This window comes from Chrysemys picta, chromosome 1 (genome assembly GCF_011386835.1).
Source record: "Chrysemys picta bellii isolate R12L10 chromosome 1, ASM1138683v2, whole genome shotgun sequence".
Lineage (NCBI taxonomy): Eukaryota > Metazoa > Chordata > Testudines > Emydidae > Chrysemys > Chrysemys picta.
The window spans coordinates 33,173,029-33,191,228 of record NC_088791.1 but is presented as its reverse complement, the minus strand read 5'-3'; positions in this window follow the sequence as shown (position 1 = coordinate 33,191,228).

The window sequence follows — 18,200 nt, the reverse complement described above, 5'->3', positions numbered from 1 at the left end:
TCCTGTGGATGATTTAGATGATTGTATTAGTTGTTTAAAAAAAGCCTCATCCAACTCTTCTTCCTGGTTAGGTGGTCTATAGTAGACCCCTACCATGACATCACCCTTGTTTTTTATCCCTTTATCCTTACCCAGAGACTTTCAACAAGTCTGTCTCCTATTTCCATTTCAACTTCAGTCCAAGTGTATACATTTTTGATATATAGGGCAACACCTCCTTGCTTTTTCGCTGCCTGTCCTTCCTAAGCAAGCTGTACTCTTCTACACCAATATTCCAGTCACGTGTATTATCCCACCAAATTCTGTGATGCCATCTATGTCACAGTTGTATTTATTAACTAGAATTTTTAGTTCTTCATGCTTATTCCCCATACTTCTCACATTAGTATACAGACATCTAAGATACTGATTTGATTTCCCACTTATGTTTTCTCTTGTCTATCCTTTATCCCTGCTATAACAGCCTCAGATTCCAACCCTTCTCCTGGGTTTCCATGTTTTTGACTTATCTATGGGCTTTTGTCTCCTGCCCACATTTAACTTAGTTTAAAGCCCTCCTAACTAGGTTAGCCAATAGCATAATTGCATTATGCTCAAATAAATTTGTTACTCTCTAAGGTGCCACAAGTACTCCTGTTCTTTTTACGGATACAGACTAACACTGCTGCTACTCTGAAACCTGTAGGTTATCCAATGTGTATCCAAATATATTCTTCCCTTTCCTTGATAGGTGGACCCCCATCTCTGCTTAGCAATCCTTCTTCCCAGAACAGCATCCTGTGGTCAAGGAAGCCAAAGCCCTCCTAGTGACACCATGTTCTAAAACCTCCTCTATCGACACCCCAATCTTGGACAGTTCCCCAGATTTGTCAGATAAAAAGAATGGCTCAGATATGGGAATCTCCCTCACATCCCCTGCAGTGAAGACTGATGTAAAGAATTCATTTAGCTTCTCCACAACAGCCCTGTCTTCCTTGAGTGCTTCTTCAGCACCTCAATTATACACTGACCCCACTGATTGTTTGGCAGGCTTTCTGCTACCACCTCTCAGGGAGGCAGATTATCTATGCTGATGGGAGAATCCCTCCCATCAATGTAGGTAGTGTCTACTCTGAAGCATCACAGTGGCACAGCCACTGTGATGCTGTAACTGTTCAACTGTAGACATACCCAGAGTTTCTGCCTGGAACTTCCTCCTGCTCCTCTTGTGCCTGGCTTCCTTCTACAGTTTTATACAAACAGTAAAAATTTCCTCACAAATTCATTTGCTTGTACCAGGCTAAAATCCTTAATGTTATCAGACTATTTTTTCCAGATAGAAATTACATGTTTTAGATATCCTCTAATTAAGTCCGTACTCAATAACCTGTAATGGCTCTTTCTGAGCAAATAGGAACAAATAAGTTAATACAACATGTAATTAGGAAGTTGTTAAAATGCCTAATATTCACTACCTCATTTAATTATGTAATTATGGAGTTATCAAAGTGGATTCTTGACATGATAGACTAATGGCTCCTATCATGTCAAGACCTTAGAGAAGAATTAGCTTACAGATCTGACCTCAGACATTCTAGATTATTATGTATAAAGTGCTTCAAAAATGAACAGCTCTCCAGTTATACTTTACAAACCACCAAAAGCACCTTTAATATAAATATTGGTTAATAAACAGCTAATGTTTCTACTCCCATGGACTTTTCTGCAGATTGACTGGGCAAAATATTCAAACTTGAAAGCATAAGGTTAAGCACAAAAATCCATGTTAAGGCATGTAAATACAGTGAACACTCTAAAAATAGTTCTGCCATTTTAAAAGCCCTTACACCTCTTTCATTTCCTAGCCATAGAATGGAAAATATTAGTAGAACCAATTCAACTTTAAAACATTTAAGGTTGAAATAGTGTAAGCTTTTCTAGGTGCTTTCACACCCTTGAGTGCCATAAATTACACTAACATAAACTGTAGTGTAGACATAGCCTAAGAGAGGATTAGGTCTTGTGCATTTTAGTGATGTTAATAATTGTAATCAAGGGAAAGCACCTGAATCAGGTGAGGACAATGGCACTTTGGAAAATGCAAGAAATACAAGATCAAGCCCTGTGTGAATTTCATGAATGATACTTCATTGACCTTATTAAATGCATAGTGAGATTTAGACATCTCCCCATAATTGTAATTGAATAGAAAACTTTAAAGCTTGTATCTGTAAATTCAATCTAAGATGTTACACAGCACTCATGCAGTTTGTGTAAGTGCATGAATTTCACAGGGTTCTAAGTCTAACAAAGAATTATCTTATTATTATTGTTAATGTGTAATGTCCATGAGAGATTGCCTAAAGAATAAATGTTAGCTGCTTTTAGCTTGGACACTCTGGTTACCTCCTCCAGACCTAAAGAAGAGCTGTGTGAAGCTCAAAAGCTTGTCCCTTGCACCAAAAGAAGATGGTCCAATAAAATATATTACCTCACCTACCTTGTCTCTCTCATATCCTGGGACTAACTCACCTACAACAACACTGCAAATCATAAAGCTTCTTTCTCTCATTCAATGGTATTAAATGTCAGCATTAACATATCTCATATATATGGTCTAGTATTCTTTGAGTATTCAACAATTGGGCACAATCCTGCCCAATTTAGGCCAATGGGAGTTTTATGATTGACTTTAATAGCAGCAGAATCAAGCCCATAATATTTCCTATACTAACAAAAGTATTTAGTGTTGTTAGGTGAAATGATACTCTTTTAACTTGTAATTACATGAACAATGAGGCAGCTCTTTGGTATGCGCTCATGTCTTGAATTGTGCTACAGTTTTGCTCTGTGGAGTCCATTATTTGTCATATTATGCTAGTGGGCCAACCTTTCCAATCAATAGCATTAAACATCTTTCCAGGGACAATTTGCATTATGCAATGAATAGTAACAGTGATCTTGGTCAACTTGATAGAATGCGCATTTAATACCAAAGACCTTTGGCCAAAAGTTTGAAAACCGGGTACTTGAAGTTAGGCAACTAGTTCCATATTTAATTGACCTGATTTTGAGAGGTGTGGCGTAATCACAGTCCCATTTGAACGTTTGCAGCCCTCAGTGAGCTGAGCTTCTCTGAAAATCAGGTCAGTTATATGGGTGGCTAAATAAGCATATAGGTACCTAACTTTAGGCACTCACATTTGATCATTTTGACCTTTGTATTGTTGTGGTATAGTTCAATGTTAGCATATATTAACATATATTATGCTAATCTGCTCTTTGTTTGTCATCCATTTAATTAGCTGGATCCAGATATCTCTTTCTTATTAATCCTCATATATTGTCCTTTCATTAATAGTGTACTGGACAATAAATGAGATGTGTGAAGACATGTTACATGACAACTAAACTTTAAAGATGACAACTGATATGTCAGAAATATCTATTGTGATATTTGGACAATGAAATACATTTGAGAAGTTTTTAAAATAAGTGTAACATTGCCTTTGAATAGCCTAACCTTCAGACATTTGTGGGTTTTATCATTTCATTGTCCTATAAAGGGTTTTGATACATATTTACATCCTTATTTCCAATTTAAAAAACGTTTTGTCTGCTTCTCTCTGCATCCCCCACTTCTTTGTCTACAGATTAAGAGTAAGTTTTGTAAATATTCTATATCTGAAATATATCCTTATTGATTAGTCATGAGGTTTATATTAAATTAGTTACATTCCTTCATTAGAGAAGCATAATTCTCAGACTTGGGTTTTCAGTGGAAATACCCACAGTAATCTCACAGTAATTCTTGCCAATAATCTAATTTGCTAGGAATATTTATGGAAAACTAACAGAAGGGATGCAAGTACAGAAAAAAGTTAGACTTTTTTCATGTGAACAACTATTACTGGATTTTTAAAGATAATTGTGCATGTCTATAAATAAACTTTAAAAAGATGGTTCAATACAGCTATAATTTTCCCAGTTAAAACAGCCAGATTCAATTCATATCAGATAAAACCAAAGAGGTATTTTGAAGATATAGTAAAAAAAATACATACATACATAAAGCAGTGTAGTTTAGGTCTTCATACCATCTCCATCATCAAAGCAATTATGAGCTAAACTCTTCTTAAGATACAGCAAAAGAAGAAAATACTTAACTATAGCATTGCCCTGGTAGATGAAGTGGTCATTTCTTTTCTGGTACTGTTCACAAAAATGTGAGTGTCCAGTTCCTGAGTACTCTCTTATGATTGGTCCAACAGAACTATTAGCAGTCATTAATATTCCCATATCCCATGACACACAGTTCTGCAGCTTGGGAACTATGTAGCACTGTTTGAATAACTGATCTCCTCACCACCACGAGATAATATCAAATACTTTGCACTATGTTAATATGATGCAGTATATACCTGTACTGTGCTTTGTACAGCAAGTTGCCACATGCACCACAAAATAATGAACAGGAAAGCAGACATTGTAATTGTACTTCTTTTAATGGTCATGCTTATGACCTTCCTCTACCAAGAGTGAAACTGTGCTTTCTACCATGCTACCCCCTGGTGGTTAGAATGTTCATCACCATGCACTCTGCACTACCTCCTTTTTCTATTTCAAATCCTACTTCTTTACAGGTTTCAGAGTAGCAGCCGTGTTAGTCTGTATCCGCAAAAAGAACAGGAGTACTTGTGGCACCTTAGAGACTAATACATTTGTTAGTCTCTAAGGTGCCACAAGTACTCCTATTCTTTTTACTTCTTTACAGTCTCTTCAACAATGCTCCACACTTGCATCCTAATAAATATTGAAATAAATACACAGAAATTCTCAAATCGCTATGCTGTACATTTGCCTAAATGTATCCAACTATAAATATATCTGTAACCTGTGTCCCAATGCAGGTGTGGCAGTGCTAATCATAAAGAAGGTCAGGGTCCAAGTTGGTAAGAGAGGTTAGGAGAGATGCTCTTGCCATCCTCCACTATTGCACTTGCAGCAGTGTGTGAGTATCTTAAATCTAAAGATACAAGAGCGGAGCCTCAGGCAGGATGAAAACAATTATTGAAAGAAACCATTGTGACCTCTAGTAGAACTGATACGTGGGATCTCATTGGCCTAATGTCATTGCTGGGACAATAATTCCCATTCTCTCTTTAGCATCTGGCATGGAACTTGGGGGTGGAGGGGCACTGATGTAAATCCAGAAGCCCATAGCATTTACTAGCAGAAACATGAAGGACACAAAGTGGAAATGCTCAGAGCTACTGGCTGTGCTCTTTGGAATGGAACGATTCCATCAGTTCACTTTCAGATACAAGGCGGACATGCAGTCTAATCACAAGCCATTAGAAAACATCATGAAGAAACCACTACTGAGTGCACTCAAGTGACTACCAAATATGATATTGAGACTCCAGTACTTCAATGTGAGGAAATAGTACCACCGAAGATGCCGCTACTGGTGGCAGATACACTGAGCAGGACATATCTTCCATAATGCAACACAAATGGCTCTGTGGAGCAGGAGATAGAGTATTACAATACCTGTTCATCTCCGATGGGAGGCTCCAGGCAATCCAACAAAGCACTGAACAGGATGGTGTGGTACAGGTAGTAAAACTGTTCATACTCTAGGGTTGGCCAGATCACCCCTACTACTTCTAGGTGTGTGCAAGATGGGATTTTGTTTAAAGGGAACTGCAGTGGGGGACACTCACCTCTCTGAGGACCTCCTTGAAGCTAGGGGTCGTATTGCAGTCCTTTTCTTGTTTCTGACCTTATTGTAGGTTGTCGGCCTCGCTAGGCAGTTCTTCAGTGGCTCAGCCTTCCAGACAGGTTGTGGTGGGGCAGCTGCCCCACCCCCATGCTAGGGGGGCTGCAGCAGGCCAGTGGGCCTGCACAGATGAACAGCCAATCGGAAGAGGGCTTATTGGGAGCCAATCAGGGCCCAGATTGGAGACAGCCAATCAGGGCCAGGCTCAGCCCTATAAGAAGGCTGCTCAGGGAGCGAGCAGTCAGTCTGTCCCAGACCTTCATGGGGGAAGGTCTGTCTCCAGAGCAGGAGACCAGCACCTCAGACAGAGCAGTGCTGGGCAGGCTTAGGGGGAACACAGTAGGGCTCCGGCCCAAAACCTGCCAGACTGCGGCCCTGAGAGAAAGGGCCTAGAGGGTGCGAGGGGCCAGAGGGGAAGTGGCCCAGGGACAATTGGACAAGGGGAGAGAAGGAGGGCAGGGAGACTACCACTAGAGGGTCCCTGGGTGAGGATGGACTAGGGGGCACTGCTGGAGGGCAGTGTCCTGAAGAGGATGCTGCCAAGCAGGGAGCAATGTGGGTCCAGACCACAACTGAGGAGTAGAGGATGGATGGGACACCACCAGCAGAGGGTACTCCCCATGGACTGAGCTAATTCCTGGAACAACCAGTGGTGAGTCCCAACCTGTCACACAGGTCATGAAGTCAAAATGAAACCTCCAGGCTAGCAAAGAGTCCAACAAATAAACAGTCTATCTACCCTCACCAGGGTCTTCAGCCCCAGCTCTGGACCCTTTAAATTCAGCCCTTCACTCGGGCTTCCAAATGAGCCCTTGGGGTTTACATTAGGCTTGTCCCCACTTCTCAGGGTTTACACCACTTTGTCAGTGATGGAACCCAGGCCTACCCACTATTCCAGCTTCCAGCTGCAGGGACCCTATAAACAGCAGCCATATAATGCTCAATTCAATTAGTTACTGCTACTTCCCTGGGCCTCTCCCACTTGTCTCCTTTATCTTCACCCTTCGCTCAGGGCCAAAGTTCTCAGTTCCCTCTCTCCCTGCAAACCCAGCTATGCAAATGCAGCCAGATATAAACCCTGGCTTGTCCTAAGGCTGCTGTGGCCACAGGTGCACACTTCCCTACTCCTCCGGTCCCAGCCAAGGACCGCCCCACTAGGGCCCTGCAGCTCCTTTTAATCTGAGCCTGCTGGGCTCTGATTGGTTGTCACTAGCCCTTGGAGGACTTGGTCAATGTAGTTTCCAAAGTGGTTGCTCCAGGGAGGCCTCTCTAGGCGGGCCTGGAGGACCCAGTTTCACTGCTCCATTCCCCCCTACATTGCTGTTTACTGGGATGGGGTATAGTAGGATTGTGGGGCCTCTTATAGGGATATGCAAAGGCCAGGCATGCACCATCACATGCACCCAGCAGTAATCCCAGCAAATTTAAGAACTAACATCATGAGATAGATATGTAACCCATGCTTCTGTCGCTGGTCTTTTTAAACAGTAGCTGTCAGTTTGGGGTTTTTTCCTGCCAGAGGGTGGAGCAGCTGCTCACTGACTCCAGCTAGTCTGGGACTAGCAGGTAAACAAAGGAAAAGTTCATGAACCCGTGAAGCATGCTCAGTAGTGCGTCTCCCAAGGTGGGGCCCAATTCCACTCCCAAGGGTAAAGGAAAAAGGCCCCAAATTCTTCAGTTAGTTAAGCCAGACCCAGAGGGGAGGGAGGCAGCCATATCAGAGGGGAGGTGAAAAGCTCTGCCCTGAAGGCTGATACTCATTTTTACTAATTGTAGCAAGGGGATAACACAAGGAGAAGGATGCCAGCCTATTTGAAGAACTGGGTGCTTGCTCAGCTCAGGGCAGCGTGGTGACATTAATGCCAAGTTAATAGTGTATGTTTTAAATGCAGAAGATTTGTGGCCTGTGTACCATTTGTTACTGAAGAAATCTGTATATTTTATACTAATTTTTTGTTGTTGATGTGTAGTATTTGCTGAAGCCCTGAAGCATGAGATTTTAGGAACATCCAACATGAACCAGAAGGGACCTTCAGAGCTACCAAGCCATCTACTCCACCATCACAAGCAACCCTGTCATACCATCCCACTCCTAAATTTCTTCAATTCTTTCTTAAAACTAATTTGTTCCCCCTGCCCCCCACAACTCCAGTGGTGCCAATTGAGGGGAGCTGAGAGGGTGAACACCCCTGCAAGGTTTTTTCACTTGCTCAAAGTTCCACAGGTCTTGGACCTGGGGGATGGCCGTGGCTCGATCACTATTAAGCGGTGGTCCCAGGCTAAATCAGTATGGCTGCTGCCGGAGTGGTCCAGAGCATCACTCCAGCTGCATGGTCACATCATCACTGAAATTTGACCCAGGACCCCTCTGTACAGACAGAGGGGCTGCTGGGCCAAATTTCAGTGAGATGGTGCTGCAACCTGGCCATTGAAGAGTCTGTTGCTGTACAGTGGAGAACAGGGGAGCCAACTGAGAGCTCCGCTCCTGGCAGCAATGACTCCTGCACTATGCGGGTAAGAGAGAGGGGAAACTCCCCAACTGAGAGACACCCGTGGTCCCTGCAGGAGGAAAGTGGGGACCGGAATGGAGTCCCTCACTGGAGGAGAGGTCAGAAACCAGAATTTTCCCCTCTCCAAAAAAATATCTGCATGAGTACCACATCAAAACTCCTATTGGAAAGCTGTTCCAAAACATCATTCTTCCGATGGTCAAAAATCTTCTAACCTTCAGCCTGAATTTTTTCATGGGCAGTTTATATCCATTTGTTCTTGTGCCAACATTGTCCTTCAGCTTAAATAGCTCTTCACCCTCTCAGTGTTTACCCCCCGATGTATTTATAGAGACCAGTCATATTCCATCGTAGACTTCAGTTTGGTAGGCTAATCAAGCCAAACTCTTTTAGTCTCCTCTGATAAGATAGGCCATCCATTCCCCTGATCATACTAGTAGCTCTTCTCTGCGTTTGTACCCCTTTGAATTAATCTTTCTTGAACATGGGTCACCAGAACAGTATTCCAGATGAGATCTTATCCAATGCCTTGTACAGTGACATTAATACTTCTCGTTCTCTACTGGAAATACCTCATCTGATACATCCTAAGACTGCATTTGCCTTTTTTTTGCAGCCATATCAAGTTGGTGGCTCATAGTCATCCTGTGATCAAACAACACACCCTGGTTTCTCTCCTCCTCTCTTGCTTTCAATTGATGAGCCCCTAACTCTGACTCAAACCAAATAGCCATACAAAGCAATGGCAAAAGCCAACAGTCCAATCTGCATTGGGACAAAAGTCATATGAGGTAACTACAGACTCTTGACAAAAATGGAGACGAAACCAAAGGCAACCCTGAAGTTGTGGCAGGCAGCCAGCACACCCAGACAGATGGGGCCAAGGCCAGGACGAAGAGGGCATAGAAAGAGATTGATCTATCATGTGGTCTGGCGTAAGAGAGTCAGGAGAAGCAAACAACACAGAGGACCAACAGACTGAAGGCAGAAACAGTGCAGAAGCTTGTCCCCCACCAACAGTGATGATACAAGCAAGAAATGGCAGACAAGTTCAAAGATGAGCAGACTTGAAGGACTATGAGGCTGCAATGGGACGTCAGCAAAGGCCATACCCTATAGTGGGCTATGTCACGACAGCTGGTTGGGAATTTTTCAACAAAATGTTTGGTAGTTCAAAAGTTGACTATACATCATCAATCCATAGCTCAAAAATGAATATACAAAAAACACGTCTATGGTGTTAGAGTTATGGAACCTTAAAAGTCCCCTTGGGCTTCAGAGGCTTGGTATAATTCAGTGCAATATCCCCTGAATGATGGGTGGAATTGTGACGTTCTGCACTGCTTTTAAGTTAGGGGTTTTTTTAAATAGCTGTTCCCCTGAGTAACTGATGGCTTTAGCCACAGCAACAACACACAGCACAGGACATGGTATTTATAAGCCTGCTGATGGTATGCCATAAAACAGAGAATTACACATCACAGAGTCTCCTGTGGATACAAAACAATGTGGAGTTGTTCAGAAAATCTCGGTAATATACATTGCATTCCACTTAAGAATGAAAAATACATTACCCACATCGGCATAAGTCTGACAGTGCAATGTTCCTGAGCATTATAGCTATCCTATGCCACATAGAGATTCATTCCCATTAACCTTTATTCCCTTGGCATCCATTTTATATTAGTCCTTGTACATGTTAAAGATCTATAATCTTAAAATGTCTGGCAGGTTCTTCTGACAACTTTCTGATAATACCAACAGAATTAGTCTGTGAAAATAAAGTGACTTTACAGGCTGACTTAGAGAATTTCTCATAAAGATTTTTTTTAACCAAAGGAGCAAGACAGAAAGAAAATTAGGGAGGAAATAGACAGACCCTTTAATGAAAGATTTCATATGTGAGCAAAATACCATTTTCTGTTGCTGAGATTATAGAGGTAGGGCTGTCAAATTATTTCAAATGCATGAATTAGATATCTGTGATGAGACCATCTCTGTTGGAGAACTAGGTTATTTTTTCCCCACTATGATGGTTAGCTTTTTGCAGCCTGCCTTATTTACATTTTAAATAATGGAACACTTACCCAAGAGTGTAAAGCTCTTTTCCATTGCTCCTTTGTGCAGCAAGAATATTAATAACATTTTTAATAAAGCTGAGAAGACTGCAATAAAAAATGTCTCTGTGTTTAAACCAAAGGAGCCTCATGAAGAGCAGAGCAGATTTTCTGACATCAGTAGCTTTGATAGCACAAATATGGTTAAAATGTTCTGTGGTAGTACACTAGAAATTCCTATTTATGTGTAAGAAACAGGACTAAAGTGGTAGGCATATTTGTTCAAAGAGAACGCAGCTTCAATTGGTTACAGAAATTCTGTTTTTCCACATGTTGCCTGAATCTCCTCTCACCTACATTGCTGTAAATCAGAAGTAAGCCCCGCTGCAATCAATGAAGTTACACCAGTCTAAAACTGATGTGAAAAGAGAATCAGGAGCTTGGAATTATAAACAGAGGCATGATCTCACCATTGTACCAGAAGGTAGCATTGTTAAGGTTGTCTGAAAACAGTTTTGTTTCCTGCTCTTACTGTTCCTTAAACATTTTAATAGTTTTTCAACATTTAAACACACACATTTTCATCTATTTGGAAACATGAGATCAACTTCAGCCTTGGCACAAGTAGGAACAACTATATTCACTTCAACTTCATTTAGTCGCACATTCACTGTGTAACAACTTATCTCAGGGTATGTCTACACCACATGCTCTACAGCAGCAGCTACACTACTGTAGTGTAGAGGCTCTTCTGTTGCTGTACTAACTCTACCCTTCAAGAGCAGTAGCTAGATCGGCAGTAGAAGTCTTCCATCGACTTAGCTGGGTCTACATTGGGGGTTAGGTCAACCCAGTAGTTCTCAAACTTTTTTTTTCGAGGACCACTTGAAAATTGCTGAGGGTCTCAGCAGACCACTTAATGATCTTTCCAAATGTTTGTACCATTAGCTAGCTATTGTAAAGCGCTTTGGATAAAAGCGCTATATTAAAAAAAAAACCTTAATAATAAACAACTTATTTTGGTTCCACAAATAAAAACACACAACTCAGATTTTAATATCAGTAGTCTTACCTTTCTAATGTGATGGATGTGCCCTCTTTCCCCCACTGCAGCAGCCCCCGAGCTGGGGCTGTGAAGGAGAGGGGTCTCTCCCCCGACACAGCAACCAAGAGCTGAGGCTGGGAAGGAGGGCCATCTCTCCTCGGCATCCACAGCCCTGGAGCTTGGGAAAGTCACCTCTTTCTCTGGCCGCCGCAGCCCTGCACATCCCAAATTCCCCCCACCCCCTCTTCTCACTCCAATGACCCCTCCCACCTACCCCCCTTATTCTGCTCAAGGCCACCACCTCACCTTACATGTGCATCTTCTCCAGGGTCCAGGCACCTAATTAGGGGAGCAACGCCTGCATGGCTCCACTAATTAGGTGGGGTGGCCTTTCATTCTCTCATGTGTGGCCACACAGGTGCGCACCTTAGAGGGAACTATCTGCAGACCACCTGAATGGAGCTCGCAGACCACCAGTGCTCTGTGAACCACAGTTCGAGAACCTCTGGGTCAACCTAACTATGTCACAAAGAGTGCAACATTTTTCACAGCCCTGAGCAATGTAGCTAGGTTTCTGGTGTAGACCAGGCCTCTTACTGTTAAACTACATCAGTTGGGTCTCTGCCAAGTGTCTTTTTGGTCTGTGTTTGTACCTAGCACAATGGGTTCCTGCTCCAGTACTGGGGCTAGGCACTACCACAATATAAATAATTAGCAATGATAAATTTTACAAGGTCAATATTCAAAGGTACAAATGGGAGTTATGTGCCCAGCTCCTACTGACTTTCAACAAAAGATCAACTGCCAACTCCCACTTGTGCCTTTGAAAATCTACCTCTACAGCCTTAGTTTAACTGATGGCAGGTGCATACAAAGATGGAGCACAATAGATTGTTGGGGGTGTAAGGTAAAGGATGAAACAATGTTAATGCATTTTGGTGCACATTATTTGGTGGGGGAGGACAGCTTATCTGTCTTAGTTTTAAAATCTGCAAGAAAATAATAGTAAAGACAAATGATATTAAAACAGTGCTGCACACTGTCACGAGGTAGAAACAATCTGTCTCTATAACATTGTAGCTTGCCTGAGAGAGAGACAGTAGCCCAAGGCAGCATCCTAGCCTGCCTTGCAAATGCTCTGAATTTTGGCTGATCTGAGAGCAATGGCCCATTTTCAGGGTGTGGGTATCTTATGAACCAGCAGGGGTAGAAACTAATGCTATTTGCCACTTAAAAGCCAAGATCAGCATCAACCACAAAGAGTTCAAGTTGTCTCTCAGACTTTAACTTCTGCTGTACCCTGGCCCTACATTGCTGCACAAGCTAGGCAGAAGCAAGGGCCCCCTGCAATGGCCAGGATCAAAGAGGAGGACAGTTGTTCCTTCCTACCAAACACAGGCTCATAAAGTACCCCAAAGGGGATAGGATGGGCAGGAATTAGGCCCCTGGCACTTCCCATGGATCTGGCTGGGCCCATAGCAGGTATGCAACCCCATCCGAAGAGATGATAGAGTCTGCACTGCAATCCTCAAGGACTTATATCCCCTAAGGCACTCTTAAAGCATTGTGGCTCTGAACCATCCCTTGCTCGGGGTCTTTGGTGGAGGAGGTAGAGGTGGAGGTGAAGGTGGTTTTCTTCCTGCCTTAAGAAGGAAGTATGTCAGCTGTGGCCTGGTTTTGTAGCACAGCTCCCAGGCTTGTGACCTATCCAGTTCAACCCTGGTACCCAAAAATTGCTTTCAGAGATTTGAAAAGATTTCCAAGTCTCTGACTCTTTTCCATTCCATTCTCCTGCTACATTTTCTTTCATTCTATGCTTTGTCACTTCTTCCAAATACATCTGCAGGCAGTTTAGTTGCTATTAGTACATGATTAACTGATTCTCGGATTTTTGAAAAATCTCTGGAGTCTTCCTAGCACAGTGGGGCCCTGATCCATGATTGGGACCCTCAGGTGCTACCATAATACAAATGAGAATAGGGATAGAAAATCCTTGCAGTAAATGTGCAAGAGCATAATACATGGTGACATTGGAAGGTGCCTGTGAAATAATGGGATATGGATATGGGATATATTCAGTTTTGTATTGTAACCTCCACTTTTTATTAGGGCTGTAATTTTGTACTATGGGCTGAGTACATGTTTAAACATTGCCGAAGGCCAGTTATTGTAATGTATTCCAGACCAGGAAAGATGCTTGATGCTTTGATGAAGGTCCGTCACAGAGAAATCTGGAGCCATCACCTTTGATTCTTTCTCAGGTGCTGGCCCAACCTCAGAATGAATTTTGTACACAACCTGGCTGGTAGAACTGCAGCTTCTCAACCCGGGCACATGGCAAGAGGAGAGAGACTGTATTTAAGAGTGTGGGAGGGTGTTTCTCTGTCTCTTTGTTATGGGGAGGTGACCATCGCTACATGTAAGCAGGACATGCAGGAAAAAGAGGGAAAGGGCAGGAGGAACTCTGCCCAACCAGAACATTGACAAACCTCAAACTCACCAAAGCAGAGAGGGGAGGGTGCATCTAATGACTTCTGTTATTCTTTCAAAAATCTGTAACTCTCAAGTGTTCTCAAAGTGTCTGTAGTTAAGAAATTCCTTGGCTAACCCTGTGATCCTTCTAGAAGCCCAGAGCAGCCACTGCTACGTGGAACTTGAGGGAATGTGTGCAAGTAATGAGGGGAAGTGTAAAGCATCTGGAGTGCAGACTCCCATGTTCCAAGGAAGGGGTCTGATAAGAGGCCTGTGCCTGGGAATGAGCCCTAGAGACTTAGAGCTCGGTATGATTACTAAACTCTGCCCAAACCTACATGGCTTGGAAGCATGTGGGATCATGTGGCTGGATTAGTGCTCCCATATAGTTAAGAACATATTTTGAAGTATCCTACATACTTGTACCTAAGTATTTTAAATATTCTGTACTTAGTACTGTGACAAAGTTCCTCCTCTATCTTGGTGGGTCCTGCGCTTATTGGCAGATTTTCTTGCCTCACAGATTCACCATGTGGGTTGGGGGAACAGCCCAGAGACCTTCCCCTCTGGAAGAACCCATAGTCCAGGTCAATTGGGAGGTTTGCGGGGAACCCGGGCCCACCCTCTACTCCAGGTTTCAGCCCAGGGCCCTGTGGACTGCAGCTATCTATAGTGCCTCCTGTAACAGCTGCATGACAGCTACAACTCCCTGGGCTACTTCCCCATGGCCCTTCCTTATTCTCACCACAGGACCTTCCTCCTGGTGTCTGATAACGCTTGTGCTCATCAGTCCTCCAGCAGCACACACTCTCAGTTCCTTGCACCTCTTGCTCCCAGCTCCTCACACTCGCACCACAAACTGAAGTGAGCTCCTTTTAAAACCCAGGTGCCCTGATTAGACTGCCTTAATTGATTCTAGCAGCTTCTTCTTAATTGGCTCCAGGTGTCCTAATTAGCCTGCCTGCCTTAACTGGTTCTAGCAGGTTCCTGGTTACTCTAGTGCAGCCCCTGCTCTGGTCACTCAGGGAACAGAAAACTACTCATCCAGTGACCAGTATATTTGCCCTCTACCAGACTCCTGTACCCCACTGGTCTGGGTCTGTCACAGTACATATGTATTATTTCCACAGCATACTTATAGGTACTTCTGTAACAGCATACCTGACACTTATATTTAAGTCCTTTTTTTATCAAAATGTATGGCAACCCTGGTTTGGGCCCACTCCATACAGACTGGTTGAGGGGGACCGGGCTAGGTTGTGACCATGCCCATTTTACATTCCTTTACAAGAGGATGCCTAACAAAAAACAAAACCCTAGGGTTTGCGATCCACAGACTAGAACATATCCCACTAGGAGGAAATTAGCATCTTTACCAGCCACTCAGATTCCCCGATGATCTGAAAGCTGCACAAGATGACACTCTGCAAAATTAAAGTGCTTCTGAATGCTACAGCATTCTAAATGTGGGTTGTCTCCTGAGTTCTAACAAATTGTACTCTGGAGGTAGACACCTCCAGCACTTTCAGAAATGACTTTTCACTGGCAACAAATCAGCCTCTCCAGCAAAAAATATTTCTTTGAGCACCACATCCAAAGAAGTCTCTAGAGAATTATGTTGATGAAAGGGAAATATTTCTGACATCATTAAAGGACCGTTCAGGAAGGGAGAATCACTGTACAGGAAAGGGAAGTTTACAGTAAAATCACACGTATAGCATGTAGACAAATGAGTGGCACTGTCAAAAGAGTACACACAACTAGAGCATCATTAAGTGAACGTGTCCAAGAAATGTCAGAATGGGCTATATTTTTAAACTGGAAAAAATGTTCCTGTGACCTAATAAACATAACCCTGAAAGATAAGCCCTAGAGATGAAGGACCTACATTTTGACAGCAAATGTCAGCCAAGCCAGGTTAAAATAAATGTAAAGTAAGTAAAATGCTTCCAGGAATCCTAAGAATTCCCCCTCCAAACAGTTAGCTGCATAATTTGGCAATGCATCCAATTTAGGAATCTGAGAAACATCTCCAAAAGACCATTACTGACAGTGCAGTGCAACCCAAATGAATTATAAATACTGCATGAGTCATCTGCAAACATTACATATGAAAACTCATATTACATTGAATGAATCGGATCTCCAACAGCAGCATATATTTAAGGAATAATAGTGAGCCAAAAGGAGAATGCCTCAGGTATCCTAGAGTATAACTCATGAAAGAAAATTCAAAAACAGCTTGTTGGTCAATAAAATAATCAGGTTGGTGCCATGTTAATAACAACAGCCATAGATTTTGCCAAATCAAATTGAATTCAAAGCTCCCCAGCCTCAAAGGCAACAGTAAAATCAGCTAGGATCAGCAAATGCCCTCAAAGATAACTGAGGGAAAGAAACTGTCCTTGAATGCTCCTGGAGCACCTCTTGACTGAAGGGAAGGCACAATTAGCCAACACAGTGAAGTCTTATGAATAATAGTATTTTAGTGGAGCTATGCCTAAAGTCTAGCTGAAATCATTGTGTATACACAAAGATATTTGTGCTGTAACCGTTTTAGGCTTATACTTTGACTGACACCTTACTCCATGAGTAGTGCTGTTGAAGAAAATAGGATTATTTGTGACATATGGTACTACTCCATGTGTGTAAGGATGACAGAATCTGTCCAATTTTGTTACAAGAAACAGAAGATATTTGAGGCTTTAATATTCCAAAATTGATTACTACTTTTTCTTTTGCTATTTTTATTTATAGCATTCTGGAAGTGTACCCAGTGCTTCTCCAAGCACTCAGATAATACTGTGATGGGTGCCGCAGAGAGAACAAACAAACAAAATAAAATACCAGTGTCCCAACACCAAAGAGTTTATGATCTTATCTCTGGCATACAAAAATGAATACCACTTCAAATACAATGCAGCATAGAAGCAGTCCTGGAAGAGATCAGGGTTGAAAATCTTCACAAAAAAAGAGGTGCATTTTTAAGAAATATTCCCAAATTTTAAGATCAGAAGGGACCTTTGTGATCATTGAGTCTGACCTCCTGCGTAACACAGGACACAGACTCTCACCCAATAATATTCGTGTCAAGTGGGAGGAAGAAACAAAATCTCTCTCTGGTACAAGAAGATATGATCTTTCCTTTCCTCTATATTATCTCAACCTGTCTCTTCAGATATTCCAATTGCTCTGGGACAGTTCTCTCTTGCTTTTTAATTACCACTTTGAATGTCATCTTCTTATGCATTCAATCTAGAAAATAGCAGCAAGCTTTCTAACAGTTGATCAACATTATCTGCACGATGATGCAGACCCTGTTTCCTCTTGGACTCTAGACTCTCTGCCCATACAGACTCTGGCTCTGTATTGTGTGTTCACCACACCTCTCCCCACTTCCCTAAGTCCATATCCTATTCAGTATTTCTATTCACCATTTTCTCTGTTTCATTCTTTGGACAGTCTGGCTTTCTGAAATGTCTCTCTCACATCAATACTTTTTAGATCAATCCTAGGAACTTCCTTAGCGCTACATCCCTCTTTCTGAATTCCTTTTCTTTTCTGTTACAGATTCTCTATAATTCCTGATATCTTCAGTCTCTTCTTTAACTCATGGTTTCTTTTCTTCAGCTGTACCCACCCTTCACTTTAGCATTAGTTATCCTCTGCTTCCTCAATAAATATTTAAGTTTTCAAATTATCTTTAGTCTCTGTGTCTTGTTTCCCTGGATAGGGTTCCTTTTTATCTCCCTTGTATATCTCCACCTTTTCCTCCATTAATCTTTCCAAACCTATAAATTATTATGGGACATATTTCTATTTCCCTCTTACTATATCCAGCCAAAGAGAATTCATAGCATCTTTACACTTACTATTTAAATCTGTCCAAGACTTTTGTCATTCTTTTAGGGTCATATTTTGACCTCAGATATGCCTGTAGCTCTTGTTGTTTACAATGGGAGTCTGTACGCACATCTAAGGGCAGAGTTTGCCCCCTCACTCCACAAGCAGAAATTAAATCTTTCACAATACACAGTATTCTTCCTTCCTCTGTCATTTAATTAAGATTATAATGTACTTTGGGTATATTTTTAAGACATGAAGAGCCAAATTCTATTGTTAGTCAAATCTATGCAACCTAATTAACTTAAGAGAGCATCAAAGAGGGGAAAATTTGAACAAGAGTGTCTGGTCATGTAAACGTAAACATAAGAAAATTCATGTCTACTTATTTCTCTATAATGGTTTATCACTTAATATATGAAGATAGTCCACATGTTCTGAGGTAGCCTAGTGGAATTTCACAAGTTATTGGGTTCAATAAAAGGGTAACTGCATGACATTATATAGCCTGT